A 17,359-nucleotide genomic window follows, 5' to 3' on the forward strand; every position below is an offset into this window, starting at 1 on the left:
AAAAATAATACACGATTTGCTATTATCTTGGTGAACAACTTATAATCACAATTCAAAAGACTAATAGGCCTGTAATTATCTAAAATGTATTTGCTACCACTTTTGTGTATCAATGTAATTATACCAGCTGAAAATTCTCTCGGAGGGTGTTCAACTCCAGACAAATAATCATTGAAAACTTTTAATAGATCTTCCTTTACCGTATCAAAGTTTTGTAAATAAAACTCGTAATTTAATCCATCTGGACCTGGGCTTTTCTTTTTCTTGCATAATTTTAAAGTATTATACATTTCCTCTATCGTAATTGGTTTAACTAATTCTCTTTGCTGTTGAACTGTCAGATGTTTGGTAACATTGTTTAAAGCAGGGGTTTTCAGCCTTTCCGGCTCGCGGAGCACTTTTTCGAATAAAATTATTGAGCGGAGCACCTGCTCTTCATCACCATTCGGTTTGAAATCCAGATTTTTTTCAAGCCTAAATCGACCTTAAAATCGTGAAGTAAGATTTTTGTTGGTCAATCTTTCAATAATTTTGATTTTTTTTTTTTTTTTTTCAAACTGACTTTTAACTAGTTGTCTTGGCAAACGTTGTATTGTTACGAATTTAATTTAGCAAGCCTTATTATTTCAGACTGTCTCAATTCGGCATCTAAATAGTGCATTGGAACAATATTTGATTTTTCGTTAAATAATTCAAATTTTGTGGCTTGAAAATTGCTGAATAGGGTCCTAAAATGTTTAATAAAATCTTGTTTTCATTTAATAACACAAAAGAGCATGTTACTGCAACTACTATAGCATTTTTTCCCGCTCAAATAACGGATATATCATATTAAAACTTCAATTTAAAAATTGGATCCATAAATGAACCTTGACACTTGAGATCATGTTTGACGTTTGCTTAGTCGACAAAAATACCACAGGGTTTCAACTTTTTAACACCGGGGTTGCTCCTTTCTGATATTTCGGAAGGGACACGGAAAACAAAATACACCCAAAATTTGAGTTTAAACCAAGGGGTGTGACAAAATTTAAAAATAAACTTAAAAAAATGTTTTTTGGTCTTCAACTATCGGAAAACAATAGAAAATTGAGTAAACATATGTTTTTGACCTAAACTTAAGCGTTTGGCACTAAAATTGGGACAGGGCTTTAGGACCCTATTGCTTTGGTTAGGAAATTTTTCAAATTACGGTTTTAGGTGGAACAACTGAACTAGTTTCTGTGGCAAAATATCTCTCTTTTAAGCTTTCATTAATGTGTTTGAAATGGTCAAGTACATGTTCAACACTCACGTAAATATTCATTACTTGTGAAATAATCCGAATTTAGTATCAAGTTTCGGAAATCTCGTTTATTATCAAAATTGCTTCTACCTCAATTTTTTTCTCAACGACTATAAGCATACCGCCAAAATTTTCACACCCAGTGAGTATCAGAATATTCTGTTGGGAAAAATTGTATTTCTTCAACTTAAAGGGTTGTTTCCCATACTAAATTTAAGAAAACGCAATTTTGCATCTAAAACTGTCCTATACAAAATGTATGGAAAAATTATCGCTTGCAGAATATTTTCAACCTTTCAATAGGGTCGGGTCCTAAAGCCCTCTCTCAATTTAAATAGGAATTAGAAACACATTTTTACTTAATTTTCAAATGTTTCTTGTTAATTTAAGTTCAAAAATCATTTTTCCGGTTTTTGAAATGTTTGTCACACCACTTGGTTTAAACTCAAGTTTTATGTGTATTTTGTTTTCAGTATCCCTTTCAAACTGTCAAATAGGAATAACCCCAGTGTCAAAACTTTGGACCTCTGTGTCGATTTTGCCAACTAACTGAACGTCAAATAAAAAATGTCAAGGTTCAAGTTTGGACCCATTTTTTCAATTAAAATTCCAATACGATAAAGCCGTTATTTGAGCGGGATAATTTACCAAATAGTAGCAAGAACACTCTTTATCCTGTTGTTTAACAAAAAAAAGATTTTAACAAAAAGAAATAGGATTTCATTACAAAATTAGAGCCCTGAACGTTCTCGTAAAAATATACGGGGTACATAATAGTTTGATTATAATCAAGATTTCAACACCATGTTTATAAGACTCGTTGAAACCGTATTTTGTCATCCACCATAACCTTAAAAACATCATAATTTGAAGATGAAATGAAACCACCTCTAATTTCAAAATCAAGAGAGCAAAATGAAGGTGTTGAATGGAAATTCGATTAATTGTTCGTTTAATTTTTCAATGTGATCGGTTGTTTTGTTCACTACAGTCGTGCTTCGAGGTATGGCTCGGTTTGGTATAATCAAAAACGTATTTTAAGAAAAAGAGTTAAAATATTCCAAAGCGTTAATACAAATTTCAAAAACTGTCGCGGAGCACCTGCAAAGGCTTCGCGGAGCACCAAGTGCTCCGCGGAGCACGATATGAAAACAACTGGTTTAAAGGATTCTCTTCCAAATTGAGAGATATATTGTTCGAACCAGCTTTTTCAAATTGTTCTGAAAAATATCCATAGATTATTTGCTTTAACTTACCAACATCACCTGTAATTACATTCCCGTCTAAAAGTCTTAAGTTACCTGTTTTAGAATTCCTTTGAATCTGGGCCGAAATTTGAAATATACGTATTGTTTCCTTCTGAGTTATAGAATGATCCTGAATTGTACTGCAGAAATACTTCATCCTATCATGCTCAATCTCTAATAGCCTAGATTTCACTATTTTCATGTCCTTTAAAACGTCTTCACCAAGACATCGCCTGTTATGCAAATTATTTAAAACTGAATAAAAATAGGATTTTTCTTGATGTGTTCTTCGATTTCTACACCAGCTTTCAGATTTGAAAAATTGTTTTGTTTTACTTTTCCCTACTGAATTCCACCAATTATTTCTGCTAGCGCAATATGACGAGAATGCCTTCCAGGAGTTATATTTCACAGAAAAATCATTACAAACCGATTCGTCCTTCAGAAATACCGAATTAATCATCCAATAGCCTTTACCTTTGATAGGAAGACTGTTTGGGTCCACCTTTACCTTTAATATAACCGCGCAATGATCAGATAATGGAATAGATAGAGTTTCGGCACTCAAAACTGATTCTACGAATCCCACAGGACCGTAAAATCGGTCTAATCGAGATGCTGATCCAGATCTGTGAAATGTAAATTGATTCTGTTTCAATTCCTTGAAAATATCCTTCCATTGGAAGGATTCCACCAAGCGCCTGAGACCAGCTGAATCATTGAAAATTCCTGTAGAATCTGACCGTTCAAGAATACAATTAAAGTCTCCACCAAGAACCGAATACGAAACTCCAGATTTACTCAAGTGGACCGCTAAACCATTTACAAATAAATCTTCCCGTTCTTTTTTTCTGTTAGTTCCAGCGAAAGCATAAATGTTGATGTAATTAATTTTGTTAATTACAATAGAAGATATTCGTCCATTAGGATCTTGAATCACATTTTCAAAATCAAACAATTTCCTCAAAAGTATTCCAGTACCCATACCATGTTCACTAATATTAACTACAGCGAAATGAGATGGAAGAAACGAAAAGTTTTCATAACAAAGCTCCTGCAGGAATACTAAATCGATATCATGATTCCAGATAAAATCTCTTAATAAATTTTGATTCACTACTGTTGTCGTACTGTTCAGATTGACCGTTGCAATTTTCAAAATATGATTCATCCTGGATCTTAAAACTAGTATTGATAGTCAAATTACTGATCTATCGCAAAAAACTAACAGACTTCCTTAGAAGCCTGAGAGGTTAAACAAAGAGAAATATACATTTTTATACACTACATTCACGTTTTTCATTGCCATCAATTATGATTTTCTTTGATCTTCCTCTAGTGAGGATTCCTTGACTCACTCCTATCCCAGATGATTGTGATTTGATCGATTGCACATCACCTTTGTCCGAATCTGGTGACGTCTCGGATGTCGACCTACTATCCTTCTTGCTCAAAGTGCGGCCACGCTGCTTATTTTTCCCTACCATCTGGAATTCACCTACCTCCATCTCACTCACCTCTATTGCAGAGTGACCAGCGGCTGCATCTGGAGTGATACTACCACTATCGACCACTTCAGAGAGTTCCGCTACTGCTTCAACGTTTCGTTCTTTGGTAGAGCTATCGTTCATAGCTTCCACGCATACACTTAATTGGTCACTCGTAAGAATTGCACTCACCGTACTACTCACCGCCGTTACAGATTTCTCTTCGCCAGCCGCTAACAGCTTGTTCAAAACGACCATACCTTCATTGTTTTCTGGAACCTTTGTCTTCATAGACCGAGACCGCCAACGTCCAGCTGCAATTTCACTGAACGGTACAGCGGTTTCGCCTATCGCACTAGAATGCCTCTCCGAACTTGTTGAAGGTTCCGATGTCCTTGTATTTTCCGATGCCACGCTGGTCACATCCAACCTGTGGTTTATGCTCACTCGTTTCGGGCAATTCGCCTTCCGATGCTCCATACTGCCGCAAAGAAAACACTTATTTTGCAGTCCTTCGTAGAATACACGTGCTTGGAAGTTCCGCACGTGTATCGACGCTGGGATATCGCTTTTGATCTCCATGTGTACGCCTCGCACGGATGTCCATATCGGGAATCCCGTCTCTGCTCCGTATTTCTCTCGCACCATTCTTTCAATTACTCCATATTTGGAAAGCACTGAAGAGATTTCTCTATCGTCGATCTCCGGGGGGAGATTGAAAATCCGGACATACCTGAATACGGTTGACGCTGCAGAAAACGTGACCCTTGTTGACTCATACTTGCTGTAATCGAAATCCATCGCCGATGGTAGCCGCAGTAAAGCAGCCTTCAGTTGTTCTTCCGTCTTGAACTTGATGAAAACGCAGTTTTCCTTCGGGTCCTTGTACATCGAAAGCAGAGTAGCCGGACTTAGACTCATCTTGACCTTCATGAAATGAAAAATTTCATGATCGGTTGGTTCCTTTTTTCCTGGGCCAAAGTGAATTCGCATGGAATTTGCACGCGCTTCTTCCATTTTTCCTATATTCCGTTGTTTCCGATTAGTTGAAGGTCGCCTATTGTTCAAGCGAACAAGAGGAAAGCAGGGTTTACTGTAGTCTCAGCTACACAGCACGATTAATACACTCCGCTATAGACACTATCGACCGACTTGCTCTGAGTCTAAACACGAACTGCGTTCAATCACTCTTTGCCTATTTTGTCCCTAAATATTTTTGCAAGTTTTTAATCAATGAGAATAATCTATCAGCACATTAAATTGCAGTTGGAATAGTTAGCTGAAGAAATCACATTGCAGATTTTGAAGCATTCCTTGTTTGTAGATGAATATTTGTATGATAATAAATCTTCGAGCTGTTTAGTAGAATACCTTTAAGTAGATAAAAAACCGAATTTAGTACTATACCATTTAAATTTAATTTAATTTAAAAAATGGGTAAACAGACATGTGTGAATAACTTGAAAACTAATTGTCTCAATCAAAACGTCTTGGTTTTGCTATGTATGTTTATATTCTCCTAAATTATATGGGTTTTTTCCTCAGAAATAATTATGCAAATAATTACCATCAAACTTCTTCTTCTTCTTTCTGACGCTAAAGAAGCCTGCTTCTCAACTTCTCATGAGCACTTCCACAGATATGAACTAATAGCTCGCTTTGTCAATCGACCAATTTCGCATGTGTATATCGTGTGACAGGTACGATCATACTCTACGCTCAGGGAAGTCGAGAAAATTCCCTTTACGAAAAGATGCTCGACCAGCTGGACTGTAACCTACGACCCTCAGCATGATCTTGCTGAGTATCTGCGCGTTTACCGTTATAGCTATCTGGCTCCCAATATCAAATTTACTTTATTTTATTTTTTACATCGAGTCTATTTGCTTAAAATGGAATTTAAGTCATTGTAATATTAGTTTTTAGTAGTGTATAGGATTGGAAGAACTTTGACGGATAGCTTACATATAACAGGGAATTTAAAAACCCATTTAACACTCCGGCAGCTATGACTACTTTTACTTACACGAAGTTCTGTGACCCAAAATCAGTAGGAACGGTATTTTCAACTCGCTATATCTTAGTGAGTTTTCATTCGAATTCTAATCTTTTTTCACGTATCAATTTTCCCACGTATCAAGATTACTGCAAAATGTTGAGAACTCAAATTTGTACAGTATTATAATCTTGAGAACTGAAAAACCCGAGGCAAGTCTTAAAAAAATGCTGTTTTTTGACAATAACTTTCTTTTTATCGCGAAGATCTGCACATATTTTTTGCTTAAAATGAGCACAATCTTATAAGACATTAGAATGCGAAAACTTTTTGGTAATTTATCTTGAAAATAACCACACAATCTTCACAAATTAACGTATGTTTTTTGACAATAACTTTCTTTTTATCGCGAAGATCTGCACATATTTTTTGCTTAAAATGAGCACAATCTTATAAGACATTAGAATGCGAAAATTTTTTGGTAATTTATCTTGAAAATAACCACACAATCTTCACAAATTAACGTATAATACAGATAAAATGCTTATTTTGTTTGTAACTTGAAATTTCTCGGGATGACCAATACATATTATCACCTTTAAATGTACATATGTATATAGTGAACAACTTTGCTGAACAATGTTGTAAGTTTATCTTTCAAGAAACTACTAAATTTTCACTAAAATACGTATAATACAGAGAAAATGCTCATTTTTGTTTGTAACTTGAAATTTCTCGGGATGACCAATACATATTATCACTTTCAAATGTACATATGTATATAATGAACAACTTTGCAGAACAATGTTGTAAGTTTAACTTTCAAGACACTACAAAATTTTCCCAAAAATACGTATAATACAAAGAAAATTCACATTTTTGTTTGTAACTTGAAATTTCTCGCGATGATCAATACATATTATCACCTTCAAATGTACATGTATATTTAGTAAGCAACTTTGCAGATCAGTTTTGTAATTATAACTTTCAAAAAACTACAAAATTTTCCCAAAACTACGTATAATACAAAGAAAATACACATTTTTGTTTGTAACTTGAAATTTCTTGTGATAACCAATACATATTATCACTTTCAAATGTACATATGAATATAATGAACAACTTTGCAGAACAATGTTGTAAGTTTAACTTTCAAGGCACTACAAAATTTTCCCAAAAATACGTATAAAACAAAGAAAATACACATTTTTGTATGTAACTTGAAATTTCTCGCGATGACCTATACATATTATCACCTTCAAATGTACATATGTATTTAGTAAGCAACTTTCCAGAACAATTTTGTAAGTTTGACTATCAAGAAACTACAAAATTTTCCCAAAAATACGTATAATACAAAGAAAATACACATTTTTGTTTGTAACTTGAAATTTCTCGTGATAACCAATACATATTATCACTTTCAAATGTACATATGTATATAATGAACAACTTTCCAAAACAATGTTGGGGATTTTTTTTCATTATCGGACAATTTGGGCCGGAGGTTCTCCGATTTGCATGAAATTTTCACCAGAGGTAGAGCTCGTGGATACATGATCAAAAGTGAAATTCAAAAAAAATATAGTGGCCTATTTTCCCGGAAAACTCTAGATGAATTTTCACGATTTCTCTATATACCTCAAACTTTGAAAATTCATATCTCCAAAACTATGCATCGTAGAACAAAAGTTTTTTAGTGAAATCGAAAGGACATTTTCTCAGCAATCTATTAAAAATATAAAAAGAAAAACATTTCTCGGAAAATTTTTCACCATGGAGAAAATTGTCGGAAAAATAGCGAAAAAACTATCGTCTGTATCATGACAAATTTTCAAAAAAATATTTTTTGTTTGATCAATCCATACTCTAACTTTCGTCCATAGACGCCAAAGTGGTATCTTTTACCGTTTAGGCGACAGAACTGAAAAACCGATGACCACCCGCACGCTTCTCATAGGAAAATGTGTTCTATTGTGGGCCTCATAACCGTGCGCTAACGGCGGCAGTAATTTACACGCATTGTAAGTGTAACACAGTAAACCATCCTTTTCTTTCCAGTAAGAAGAAGCTTTTCGTCAATCGGACCACACTCCATAGAAAATGGCAAAGCTTCTGCATCTACTCGCATAAAATATTTAAAATATAAACTACAGTGGGATTCCGTTTTTGGCAACAAAGTCAAAATTTTCAGTTGCCAAAAACGGAACCGTGCCAAAATCGGAAACCATTTTTAAAATTTTATTTTCAATTATTGGTCAACAAAGCATTATAAGAATGTTATTACATCATCCTTATGGAATCGTATGATATCTAGATTACGGAACGGTCTTTGGAAGGCGTTTTACGTAGGGTTGGACTATGTTATATAGATTGTATAACCCTCGTAATGTTTGTTAATTGTGATCTACGATCTACATACTTTTTATCGCTTAAATGTCTGCGGTAAACGCGCAGTTATTCAGCATGACCATGCTGGGGGTCGTGGGTTCGAATCCCGCTGGTCGAGAATCTTTTCGTAAAAGGATATTTTCTCGATTCTCAGGGCATAAGAGTATCTTCGTACCTGCCACACGATATACACATGCAAAAATGGTCAATCGGCAAAGAAAGCTCTCAGTTAATAACTGTGGAAGTGCTCATATGAACACTAATCTGAGAAGCAGGCATTGTCCCAGTTAGGACGTAACGCCAGAAAGAAGGAGTCTTCAATGATTTTCATAAGTTGTAAGCACACTATTCGCATATTTGGGGCATGTAAATCATTTTTAAATTATTATCATATAATTAGTAAAATCCACAGTTTCCTTCTAGGAATTCACAGGACGTCCTAGAAATCTTTAAAGTTTATTATGAATTATCAGATTTCGCTCAGCATCCCAACAACCATTTATACATTCTCAGAATCCCACAATAACTTTCCAGTACCCGCTAGGAATCTAAAGACATCCTTAAGAATCCTTTGAAGGCTCTGAGAAGCCCAAGAAACCAATGACGCGTGGGAATCATAAAAAATGATATAAAATATAGTGAAATATACACACTTTTAATGGTTTATATGTTTCCATTTATGCAATTACCGTCGATGGGGGTGACAATGGGTCTAGGGGGTGAGATTGGGTCAAAACGGAAAAATATGGTTTATGAAATATTTCAGCTAATAATGCTGATATTACTCAAATTAATAATTCACATGTTAGGGAACATCTTATTACACATAATTCATCACAATATACATTTTTAGAAATAGTAGTTTTTGTTTACAATATCAATAAACTTGTATGTTGAAACTAGATAAAATTTACAACATTAAATTTCTCCTGTGCAAAGTACCACGCATGTACTTTAACCTCTATCGTTATATTAGAAGAAGGTTGGAAGTCTTTTCATTGCACTTCACACGTATTTTCCGGAATCTATTTGATTTTTCCACAAAAATTTCATTTTTTTCGGTACGGTGTCTAAAACATTAGAAATGGGGGTGAGATTGGGTCAAGCAAGAACAATAGTAAATGAAATTGCAAGACCACTTTTTTTACATTTTACGGTGCCGGGTGTTCTCATTACTCATTAAGATGTTTTTATTCTTTCTAAATACAGCATCTCTGAAACATCAAACAAGTCTACTTGAGGATTCCGTGCATGGCATAACAATGCAACGCATTTTGACAACTTCTTAAACCAGCAACTGTGTTTCGTGAATTTTATTAATTGTTTTTTTTTTTATAAATTTAATTATTTATTAGTGTTTTCATATTATAGAAACATCTCACGAAAGTACGAATGAGTTGTATCGCTGAAATACCGATACTATGACGTCAAAATCTGCCTGAAATATATTGATCGACGAATGTCGCACCGAAGGGTGCGAGGGTTTAAAATAATCACTGTTTCAGAACACCTCTGGGAAAACTGAATAGTCTTTATGCCATAAATGGGGATTAGACTTTGAAGATAATTTGAGGGAAACAAACAAGAAAATTCATGTAAACTTGACGATAAACGTTGGGTCTCATATATTTTCTCATAGCTTTTCAAATTTTTGGTATAATCGTGTTTTTAAGTGGGTTTATCATACTTGTGAAACATCTTAGATATCTTTTCGTCTTATTTGCATCATATTTCATCAATATTTTTCAGCTGTGAATGGTTTTACAATCATATTCTCAAAAATAAGTTATTTCAATAATAGTGACCCAATGTCACCCCCTCTATGGGGTGAGATTGGGTCATTTTTCATTCACTTGTAGTGCCGCTGTGAATAAATATTTTTCAATAATTTTTTGAACAGTTGTTAATGTACCATCAAAGTACATACACACCAAATTTGAAGTTTATTGGAGCTAAATTGCGATAGTTATTCAATAAACAAATCGTACATATGCCTTTTTGACCCATTGTCACCCCCAACGACGGTACCTAGAATATAGGTTGTTTGGACATTTCCCAGAAAGCCAAACCCCAGAACGACATTCCCCAGAATGACGTTCCCCAGAATCCCATTCCCCGGAATGGGACATTCCCCAGAAATCCATTTCCCAGAATGGGACATTCCCCAGAATAGGACATTCCCCAGAATCGTTTTTATACGTTATAGAAGAGTGGAAAAAATAAATTTGGTTATTTAGTTTTATTGTCGTTAAAAAATGTACCTGCTGAATTGATTCGAATTGCCAGAAACTTCGAATTCCGGACACAGGCGTCAATTCACCCAAAATATTATTTGGTCAAAATTATCATTATGGATCTCAAGCAAATTAAATCGGGATGGAGTCAAAAAATATTTTTTTCAAGGCGAGTGTTGCTCCCCTTTTCTCAGGCAAACCATATGGGGCCATCCATAAACCACTTGGTCATCTATGGGGGGTCCATAATTTGGCCAAAGACCACGGCCGATACAAATTTCAAAACGTTTGTACGGGAAAAATACGAAAGATGGGGGTTTGAAATTTCAAAATAATTGTGTACGTGGTTCACCAACCAAAATTTTAAGGGGAAAATGTTGTTTAACAATTTTACATACATCTGCTTAACATGATTTTGCTACTGTTATTTCCCTGAATATAATTTCCCCGAATGCCAGCTTACCGAATGACCCATTTCCCAAAAAGACATTTCCCCGAATGACTCGTTTCCCTGAAAAGTGATGCAGTTCAAGCAGGTGCATGAATCGTCTTTGGGACTAGGTGTCGAACTAGAAAGAATGATAAGCAATTAAAAGAAGAAGTTTATGTAGATTGTAAGGTTATCCTCGACTAAATATGTAAGTACATTTTGCCACAAATGCCGATGATGGTGAAACTAGGAAGAACCGCAAATCAAGTAAATAATAGTAAAGAATAGTCATGAAGTTATGACAATTATAAGAGCTAAATACTTTTTGGAGAACTAGGCTATTCGGGGAAATAGGATATTTGGGGCACTGGCGTTCGTAGAAACGAAATTCGGGGAACCGTCATTCGGAGAAAAGTAGCACAACCGTTCAAAATAAGCTGCTCTTACAAATGTCATACTATGTTTTATGACCAAACTTGACCCAAGCTATTGATTTTTTTTGTTTTCATAGTTATTCTTCCTTCTTTTTAAATTGGCTGTTCTTTCTAATTGTATTTCCAAAGGGTGATTTATATTAGTGTAATATTCTTCATGTGTACAAAATAAATTAATGGATTTTTTTTTGTTTTGCTTTCATAGCATCCATACCATCCCTTCTTTTGAATATGCTGTTCTTCATAGGTTTATTGTCTTCGTAATTTCTAATCAATAAATGAAAGACTGCAACAAATCGGAAATGCTGACGTTAAAAAAAAAACTAAAATGTTTTACCTATGAAAACTATAATATTGGTTTTCCTCGAATTTTTCAGTTAAATGTGTTTACTATTTACCATTTCCCTAGATTTTAACAGCCCAAAAATGTCTTGTAAGTTTTTTTTCTGGGGAATGTCCCATTCTGGGGAATGGTTTTCTGGGGTATGGTTTTCTGGGGTATGTCCTATTCTGGAGAATGGATTTCTGGGGAATGTCTCATTCTGGGGAATGGCGTTCTGGGGAATGCCATTCTGGGGAACGTCATTCTGGGAAATGTCGTACAATCAGAATATATTATTTAATGAAATACCTAAAAAGCTAACACACATGTCTTTTTGTCTTAGGGCAGAAACACCGGTTTTGACCAGCCTTAAAAATTGTCTGTAAGAATTATATGATATGCCCTATGTATATCACAAGTATGTCAAACGCAAGCTTTCAATCCATATTATGTATGAAAAATATCGGAACTGAGCTGGAACCTTTTTTCACTTTGAAAATCTCATTGGTCAATATAGGCCACCAGAATTTAGGTCCCTAAATTGGCCAATCACATTGATTTCTTATGAGAGTGGCCAAATTCTGAGTACCCTTGCCAGACTAGGTGTATGGGAGTTGGCGTAAGGCCAAAACCAGAGCTTCTACCCTATTTGTTTCTATTACTGCTGTATGTTTTCACCTGTTTTCACATACGCAAACGAGCTGATCCAAATCTGTAGGAAAGTAGTTTATATGTGTATCACTTATTGGCAGACTCAAAAAGGGCTGGTTACACAATATGAATTCCTAAGAAAAGAGGTCGGTCTCTAGTTGAGATACTGGTAGAGATTAATGATCTAATGATACGTTGCAAATGCATGACCAATGACAATCCCGAAGTAAACAAGCGCGTACAATAGCTCTTGGTAGGGATTTAGGAGAATATGGTATTTAGGGAAATGCCAATGAAGATGAGCCTCTGGAATGTAGACGATGTGGTGCTGACCTGTTTTTCAAATGATTAAAACTACAGACACGATGATATTCACCCTCATTCTTGTTTACGGCGGATCCAACTTTCGATCGAATCCTATTCGTTCGAATCCATTGCCCATTTGATTTTGCTGGCATAAACGAGAATGCGAAAGGGTTTTCGATCGAAAGCGCATTCGTACGTAAACAAGAATAGGGGTGATTTACAAAAACTTACAAATTTTTATGGTATTCAAAATTGTTGCCAAAAACGGATCCATTTTGTTGCCAAAATCGGGGGATGCCAAAAATGGAGCATGCCAAAAACGGAATCCCACTGTATTACTGATGCAAAGACTGCTTTCCTCCAAGACAGACAAGCCAAAATAACCTCGTTTTATGAATTTTGGTTGAAAATAGGCGTTTTTAATAGTATTGTGATTTATAAAATGTTCCAGTTGAATTTCATCGAGGTTTGGAAAACAACAACAAAGGTTATGTAAATATTTATCAATTTTGCTTCAGATATTTCCATTTAACGAACTTGAATGACAGTCGATATTGTAGATAAGCGAATTCACCAACTGTATTATTTTATTGTGCAGAATTTTTTTTGATTCTCCACCTATATTGTTCGAAAAAATGATCCTATCGTGACTGGATATAAAATATACTTTCACATACTCAATTCGATTTTCTTAAAGGTAAAGGAACAAACGATTATCTAGTGTTGTTCTCATTAGATGATCAACTAGCCTTTACGGACAAGGAACTTTCAAAAAAATACATGAGCTCCGCTCTCGGTTAACTGAAAACTTCCAGTATAAGCTATAGAAAGCTTACTTCAAGGCTCATGTCTTAGTCCCTTTCTTTATAATATTTATGTTCCAGATGTTGTCAATCTGATTTAAATCTTGCACGCTTAGACAACTCATCAATGATGCTCTCTGCGAATAGCATACGAGCGAAGATCTTGCAAAGACAATAGTAAAATTACCTTGCTCATCTATCTACTTGTGTCAGTATTTTAGGAATCGAGGAAAATATTATTGTATATAGTCTGTAGCTTTGGGCCAAATTTATGGCAAGTTCAGAACTCTTAGTAAAAATTGAAATATTTAATAAAATTCTGTGGAATTGGGTCAATGTTATGGTAAAGCTTCTATTGAAATTTGGAATAACCTAGAAAATATTAGTACAAAACCATAAACATCCTAGAACATATTAATACAAAATTTTGAATATCTGGTTCGCTAACGGAAAAGAGTACTGTAAAATATCAAAACATTCAAATTTCTGAAGAATTTCAGATGTGTAGAGTAGAATCATAGCTTCAATACCCTTATCAATCAATAGAATCAAGAAAATGTATAATTAACACGATTATCTTCATCTTTTCAGGATCTTTTAAGGACAGAAAACTCTTTAATTTTGACAGTATCTTTCCAGAATGCTGTAAAGATTTGCTATAACTTAACACAAAAAAAGTTTTGAAGGTTTTTCAAATAACTTTAACGGTTTTAATAGGCAAATAAAAGGATTTTCGTTAAAACTAAATCATAAATGAAAATCAATGAAATTTACTACTATGTATAACACAAATTTGTTGGAAATCATATCGGATATGAATTTTATTTTATAATAAATAATGTGAAAATTAATACATTGAATAGTGTTTCATTTTTTTTCCACTCTTCTGAGGGCATTTGTGCCCTTGGGAAACCCTCAAATCCAGGTCGGACTGCAACTGTGGTTCAAGGGACCATAAAAAATCCATTAAAACTAACTTTGCTATGGTTTTACGGATTATCGAGTTAAAGACAATTTCTAATATGAAAAAATAATTATTAGGGTAATCCAATCCAATAGTATTAAGTTTGTTTCAGTACAGCACAAAACTTACCTTCAATTAGGGTGTACGGAGTGGAAAGTGAAACACGGAGAAAAATTAATTTACTCAGGTTACAATATCTCCACGGCACGATGGCCCACGGTTAAATCTGTCTCGAGCGAAAAAGCGGGTCCCGGAGTCTGCCACTAATCCACTTCCAGCAGCATTAAAACAGTTTGCACAAATCCTATGCAAATTTGATTTCCTTCGTTGTTAGTCACCAGTTGTTCTTCTCGCCAACCACTTTACTTTGTATCATACACACAAACGCACTTAATACTATTCCTGGACACCCCTCGCCAGGAACTGCTCTATACGTTCGTGATCGTGCAAAATTGAAATCACTCAATCACTACTCAACACTGTGCTGGATCCTTTTCTCTTCGCAGCACGACATCACCGTTATTTGCTTCGACTATTGCTGCCACTTGTTCTCAACTAACGGCTCACTCGCGGTAAATTTCAATTAGTTTCCGAACCACAGGAGGCTATGCTGTGCTATGATTCCTTTTCGTTTTTGTTTGATTTATTATTCGCTGGTGCCACTTTCATTCACCTACTTCGATTCAGTGTTTTTTTTAATTCCAGTAAAAACCACCAGAGAAACGCAGCAGGCGACGTGCTTTTAGTTCGACGGTTGAGATTCAAATTCACTGTCCTTTGAAGTCGAGTATGCTATTCACGCTATTCACAGAAAAATATGAACTCCATGTCATACTCACATTTCATCTTGCGTAAAACACTTCATAGAATTGGTGGACAGCAAAAAAAAAACTTCCCATATGAATGGTTATATTTGCTCGTTGAGGCTCCCCAGTCACATGTGTTAACACATAAACTGCGATAAAAAGTGGAAATACCACAGGTTAAGCCACCGCAATCCGACCCGCCGAGATGGATATCGAATTTCCCAATTGTTTTCAAGCTTCGTTACGCACTCTGTCGGTCCAACGTGAATAGAGAGTTGGACTAACCGTCCCTACAAGCAATGCAATGTGATTTAATTCGGAGCGGGTAAATTGACATCTAGAGGCACGGTTTCCGCGTTCGGTTCACTTTCCCGCCTGCTTCGATGCCACCAGAGCCACAGAGAGCACGAATTTCGGTCCACAGGTGTCCGAACGAGCCGGTCTTTGTCTCTGTTTACACACTCACACTCAGTGCACTAATCACTTAAGTTTGAAACGGCGAACAATGCCGGATTGAATGGCGCTCGCTCGAAAGGGAAAACACGTTCGCATTGGGCCACTTTCCAAATCGGACTGAACGGCACGGTACGCCAACGAAAACGAAGATGTCCCGACAGGAATCGCCCGTCATCGGAGAGCCCCTCGGTGCGAAAACAAATATGTTGAGGGAGGAAAAGCGCGACCCTCCATTTTCAATGATTGTTCCTCCAGTGCAATCATTGATGCACATGGTTTTTAGGAGAGCGAGAGAGGATACGGTGAGAGGAGGTTCGTTTGAACATTGCAATTACATGGTGGAGGAAGCATTTTTATGAATGGGAGACGGTACATACGGATCCTGTCCTGTAAATACGGATGGAATTAATCACTTCTCGCAGGCGCGGCTCTGTATCAATTTTATGACCAGGAACTACCAATAAAGGTAGAGATATGCACCGACCCATGCAATGCTGACGCCGACGCTTCTCTTTTCATGCCGCTGTCGCATCTTTTGTATGTTATTTGTTACGTCGGTGAGCTATATTTTGCAATTTTTCGTCGTAGTAGGCTGTTTTCCATCATCCACCGTCGAATGGCCTACTTTCCAGCATTGAATTAAAACTTGTATAAATTCTGGGGTCTTTGCTACATTCATATTAGCCTTTTGATTTTTTTCTAATATCCTTAAAGCTCAAGAATCCATCATATAATCATCAGTAATCATAAAAAAAAAACATTCAAATTAAAAAAAAATCTCCTGAAAATCTATAATTGCATTACAGAAAGCAAGTTCAATGCAATGACAGATTTCCTTGAGCATTGCTCCAATTTTGAGCAAAACAAACTGGTTTTGAACATTCATAAAACGATTATGGTTATTTTCCTCTTAAGGCGAAGTAGGTTGTTATTAAAATTTGGCTGAAGCTGCTGAAGCAAAGCTGAAAAAGTATCAGCAGTCTTTCTGCACGAAATTTACCCGAAACCTTGGCATATAGATTCATGGTTTGCTCAAGATTTCTGATAAGATCTTTGGGGACTACTACTGCGTGGTTGACCAGATTAATCGAAATTGCACAAGGAACCAACAGCTTAGGAGTAACTTGCCATCTTGAATGCAATCTTTCAAGTGCTCCAACTTTTATGTTGTCAACACCGGCGCCGGCCGCGTCCTGATGGTCATCAAGGAAGGATGGAAATTTTGGTGTGTAGTTCAGGCTTGGGAACTGTGATCACAATTTGTCACAGTTCATCGATTCTGCCAGTCAACCAAAACACAAAGTGGCAGCAGCATCATTACACGGATAAAAATCTGATCCCCACACCATGATTTACAAATCATGAAATTCATAAATTGGTTAGGTCATAATATCAGGATCACAAATCATGGTTCCTGGAGTCATAATCATGATTCCTCATAAGCGTAACATCCCGTGTGAAAACACTAAGCGGCGCACATTCGTATCGATCACTCTCAATCTGTAGCGTAGCTAGGGGGGTGCGGTAGGTGCGGTCCGCACCGGGCC

The 17,359-nt window shown here is 35.9% G+C and overlaps 1 protein-coding gene across 1 annotated transcript in view; it reads right to left on the bottom strand.

Moving 5' to 3' along the window:
* LOC5575378 overlaps positions 1-15,925 on the bottom strand; it is a 272,901-nt gene extending 256,976 nt beyond the window's left edge. The window contains exon 1 of the mRNA XM_021852462.1: positions 14,680-15,925. The gene's annotated coding sequence lies outside the window, so the exon portion shown is untranslated. The remainder of the gene's footprint in view (positions 1-14,679) is intronic.
* Positions 15,926-17,359: the final 1,434 nt, after the last annotated feature.

The sequence above is a fragment of the Aedes aegypti genome, chromosome 3 (assembly GCF_002204515.2).
Source record: "Aedes aegypti strain LVP_AGWG chromosome 3, AaegL5.0 Primary Assembly, whole genome shotgun sequence".
In the NCBI taxonomy this organism is placed as follows: domain Eukaryota; kingdom Metazoa; phylum Arthropoda; class Insecta; order Diptera; family Culicidae; genus Aedes; species Aedes aegypti.